Here is a 5,592-nt window from a genome sequence, read left to right as displayed (position 1 = left end):
AGACACACCAAAGAGATCAAATCCTCTCCAATTCCACAAAAGGCTTTAGTGATTAGCGAGAGAGATTTGCCGTGTTCTTTTGAGCTCTTGCGCTTGGATTGCTTCTTTTCTTTCTCACTTGCTCTTGTGATCAACACTCAATTGTAATCAAGGCAAGAGGCACCAATTGTGTGGTGGCCCTTGCGGGGAAGTTTTATTCCCGGCTTTAATTTGAGAAGAGAAGCTCACTCGGTCCGAGGGATCGTTTGAGAGAGGGAAGGGTTGAAAGAGACCCGGCCTTTGTGGCCTCCTCAACGGGGAGTAGGTTTGCGAGAACCGAACCTCGGTAAAACAAATCCGCGTGTCACACTCTTCATTTGCTCGCGATTTGTTTTGCGCCCTCTCTCGCGGACTCGTTTACATTTCTAACGCTAACCCGGCTTGTAGTTGTGTTTATATTTGTAAATTTCAGTTTCGCCCTATTCACCCCCCCTCTAGGCGACTATCAATTGGTATCAGAGCCCGGTGCTTCATTAGAGCCTAACCGCTCGAAGTGATGTCGGGAGATCACGCCAAGAAGGAGATGGAGACCGGCGAAAAGCCCACTACAAGCCACGGGAGCACTTCATCGGAAGAGTCCCGCACCAAGAGGAAGGAGAAGAAGAAGAGCTCCTCCAACAAAGGGAAGGAGAAGAGATCTTCTTCTCACCACAAAGAGAAGAAGGAAAAATCTTCTTCCCACAAGCCGCATCGGAGTGGGGACAAGCACAAGAGGATGAGAAAAGTGCTCTACTACGAGACCGACACTTCATCAACATCGACCTCCGGCTCCGATGCGCCCTCCGTAACTTCTAAACGCCAAGAGCGTAAGAAGTTTAGTAAGATCCCCTTACACTATCCTCGTACATCTAGACATACTCCATTACTTTCCATTCCATTAGGCAAACCGCCAACCTTTGACGGTGAAGATTATGCTAGGTGGAGTGATTTAATGAAATTTCATCTAACCTCACTCCACAAAAGTATATGGAATGTTGTTGAGTTTGGAGCACAGGTACCATCCGTAGGGGATGAGGATTATGATGAGGACGAGGTGGCCCAAATCGAGCACTTCAACTCCCAAGCCACAACCATACTCTTGGCCTCTCTAAATAGAGAGGAATACAACAAGGTGCAAGGGTTGAAGAATGCAAGGGAAATTTGGGACCTCCTCAAGACCGCACACGAGGGTGATGAACTAACAAAGATCACCAAGCGGGAAACGATCGAGGGGGAGCTCGGTCGCTTTCGACTTCGCCAAGGGGAAGAGCCACAAGACATGTACAACCGGCTCAAGACCTTGGTGAACCAAGTGCGCAACCTCGGGAGCAAGAAGTGGGATGACCACGAGGTGGTTAAGGTTATTCTTAGATCACTCATTTTCCTTAACCCCACTCAAGTTCAATTAATTCGTGGTAATCCTAGATATACTCAAATGACCCCCGAGGAAGTAATCGGGAATTTTGTGAGCTTTGAATGTATGATTAAAGGCTCAAAGAAGATCAACGAGCTTGAGGAGCCCTCCACGTCCGAAGCACAACCGGTGGCATTTAAGGCAACGGAGGAGAAGAAGGAGGAGTCTACACCAAGTAGACAACCAATTGACGCCTCCAAGCTCGACAATGAGGAGATGGCTTTAATCATCAAAAGCTTTCGCCAAATCCTCAAGCAACGGAAGGGGAAGGATTACAAATCCCGTTCCAAGAAGGTTTGCTACAAATGTGGTAAGCCCGGTCACTTTATTGCTAAATGTCATTTATCAAGTGACAGTGACTGGGATAACGACAAGAAGGGCAAGAGGAGAGAAAAGAAGAGGTACTACAAGAAGAAGGGCGGCGATGCCCATGTTTGCCGGGAGTGGGACTCGGACGAGAGCTCCACCGACTCCTCCTCCGACGAGGACGCCGCCAACATCGCCGTCACCAAGGGACTCCTCTTCCCCAACGTCGGCCACAAGTGCCTCATGGCAAAGGACGACAAAAGGAAGAAGGTTAAATCTAAATCCTCCACTAAATATGAGTCCTCTAGTGATGATAATGCTAGTGATGAGGAAAATAATTTGCGTACCCTTTTTGCCAACCTTAACATGGAACAAAAGGAAAAATTGAATGAGCTAATTAGTGCCATCCATGAAAAGGATGATCTCTTGGACTCCCAAGAGGACTTCCTAATCAAGGAAAATAAGAAACATGTTAAGATTAAAAATGCTTATGCTCTAGAAATAGAAAAATGTCAAAGTTTGTCTAGCGAGCTAAGCACTTGCCATGAGACCATTAACAACCTTAGAAATGAAAATGCTAAATTAATTGCTAAGGTTGATTCTCATGTTTGTGATGCTTCAATTCCTAGTCTTAGAAATGATAATGGTGATTTGCTTGCTAAGATTAAGGAATTGAATGATTCTCTTGCTAGCCTTAGGATTGAAAATGAAAAATTAATTGCTAAGGCTAAAGATTTTGATGTTTGCAATGTTACTATTTCTAACCTTAAAAATGAGAATGATATACTACATGCTAAGGTTGTGGAATTAAAATCTTGCAAACCATCTACGTCTACCGTTGAGCATGTTTCTATTTGCACTAGATGTAGAGATGTTGATATCAATGCTATTTATGATCACATGGCTCTAATTAAACAACAAAATGATCATATAGCATTATTAGATGCTAAAATTGCCGAGCATAACTTAGAAAATGAAAAAATTAAATTTGCTAGAAGTATGCTCTATAATGGGAGACGCCCTGGCATCAAGGATGGCATTGGCTTCCAAAGGGGAGACAATGTCAAACTTAATGCCCCTCCTAAAAATTTGTCTAACTTTGTTAAGGGCAAGGCTCCCATGCCTCAGGATAACGAGGGTTACATTTTGTACCCTGCCGGTTATCCCGAGAGCAAAATTAGGAGAACTCATTCTAGGAAGTCTCACTCTGGCCCTAACCATGCTTTTATGTATATGGGTGAGACATCTAGCTCTAGGCAACCAACCCGTGCCAAATTGCCTAGAAAGAAAACTCCTAATGCATCAAATGATCATAGCATTTCATTTAAAACTTTTGATGCATCTTATGTGCTTACTAACAAATCCGGCAAGGTAGTTGCCAAGTTTGTTGGGGGCAAACACAAGGGCTCCAAGACTTGTGTTTGGGTACCCAAAGTTCTTGTTTCTAATGCCAAAGGACCCAAGACCGTTTGGGTACCTAAAATCAAGAACTAAAAGTGTTTTGTAGGTTTATGCATCCGGGGGCTCAAGTTGGATTCTCGACAGCGGGTGCACAAACCACATGACAGGGGAGAAGAAGATGTTCTCCTCATATGAGAAAAACCAAGATCCCCAACGAGCAATCACATTCGGGGATGGAAATCAAGGTTTGGTCAAAGGATTGGGTAAAATTGCTATATCACCTGACCATACTATTTCCAATGTTTTTCTTGTAGATTCTTTAGATTACAATTTGCTTTCTGTATCCCAATTATGTCAAATGGGCTACAACTGTCTATTTACTGATGTAGGTGTTACTGTCTTTAGAAGAAGTGATGATTCAATAGCATTTAAGGGAGTGTTAGAGGGTCAGCTATACTTGGTAGATTTTGATAGAGCTGAACTCGACACTTGCTTGGTTGCTAAGACTAACTTGGGTTGGCTCTGGCACCGCCGACTAGCCCATGTTGGAATGAAGAATCTTCATAAGCTTCTAAAGGGAGAACACATTTTGGGACTAACAAATGTTCATTTTGAGAAAGACAGGATTTGTAGCGCATGCCAAGCCGGAAAGCAAGTTGGGACTCATCATCCACACAAGAACATTATGACAAGTGACAGGCCACTGGAGCTCCTTCACATGGATCTATTCGGCCCGATCGCTTACATAAGCATCGGCGGGAGTAAGTACTGTCTAGTTATTGTGGATGATTATTCTCGTTTCACTTGGGTGTTCTTTTTGCAGGACAAATCTCATACCCAAGAGACCTTAAAGGGATTCTTGAGACGGGCTCAAAATGAGTTCGGCTTAAGGATCAAGAAAATTAGAGGCGACAATGGGACGGAGTTCAAGAACTCTCAAATCGAAGGCTTTCTTGAGGAGGAGGGCATCAAGCATGAGTTCTCTTCTCCCTACACGCCACAACAAAATGGTGTAGTGGAGAGGAAGAATCGAACTCTATTGGACATGGCTAGGACCATGCTTGATGAGTACAAGACTTCGGATCGGTTTTGGGCCGAGGCGGTCAACACCGCTTGCTATGCCATCAACCGGTTATATCTTCACCGAATCCTCAAGAAGACATCCTATGAACTCCTAACCGGTAAAAAGCCAAATATTTCATATTTTAGAGTTTTTGGTAGCAAATGTTTTATTCTTGTTAAAAGAGGTAGAAAATCTAAATTTGCTCCTAAAACTGTAGAAGGCTTTTTACTAGGATATGACTCAAACACAAGGGCATATAGAGTCTTTAACAAGTCCTCAGGACTTGTTGAAGTTTCTTGTGACGTTGTGTTTGATGAGACTAACGGCTCTCAAGTAGAGCAAGTTGATCTTGATGAGATAGGTGAAGAACAGGCTCCATGCTTAGCGCTAAGGAACATGTCCATTGGGGATGTGTGTCCTAAGGAATCCAAAGAGCCTCCACATGCACAAGATCAACCATCCTCCTCCACGCAAGCATCTCCACCAACTCAAACTGAGGATAAGGCTCAAGTTGATGAAGGGCAAGATCAAGAAGATGAGCCACCTCAAGATGATGGCAATAATCAAGGGGGAGATGCAAATGATCAAGAAAAGGAGGATGAGCAAGAACCAAGGCCGCCACACCCAAGAGTCCACCAAGCAATCCAACGAGATCACCCCGTCGACACCATTCTCGGCGACATTCATAAGGGGGTAACCACTAGATCTCGTGTTGCACATTTTTGTGAACATTACTCTTTTGTTTCCTCTATTGAGCCACACAGGATAGAGGAAGCACTTAAGATTCGGATTGGGTGGTGGCGATGCAAGAGGAGCTCAACAACTTCACTAGGAATGAGGTATGGCATTTAGTTCCACGTCCTAATCAAAATGTTGTAGGAACCAAATGGGTCTTCCGCAACAAGCAAGATGAGCATGGTGTGGTGACAAGGAACAAAGCTCGACTTGTGGCCAAAGGATACTCCCAAGTCGAATGTTTGGATTTCGGTGAAACCTATGCACCCGTAGCTAGGCTTGAGTCAATTCGTATATTATTAGCCTATGCTACTTACCATGGCTTTAAGATTTATCAAATGGACGTGAAAAGTGTCTTCCTCAATGGACCAATCAAGGAAGAGGTCTATGTTGAGCAACCTCCCGGCTTTGAAGACAGTGAGTACCCTAACCATGTCTATAAGCTCTCTAAGGCGCTTTATGGGCTCAAGCAAGCCCCAAGAGCATGGTATGAATGCCTTAGAGATTTCCTTATTACTAATGGTTTCAAAGTCAGAAAGGCCGATCCTACACTCTTTACTAAAACTCTTGAAAATGACTTATTTGTATGCCAAATTTATGTTGATGATATTATATTTGGGTCTACTAACGAGTCTACATGTGAAGAGTTTAGTAG

Source organism: Zea mays, chromosome 1, assembly GCF_902167145.1.
Source record: "Zea mays cultivar B73 chromosome 1, Zm-B73-REFERENCE-NAM-5.0, whole genome shotgun sequence".
NCBI lineage: Eukaryota > Viridiplantae > Streptophyta > Magnoliopsida > Poales > Poaceae > Zea > Zea mays.
The sequence above is the reverse complement of the archived record's forward strand: the minus strand, read 5'-3'. Positions refer to the sequence as shown.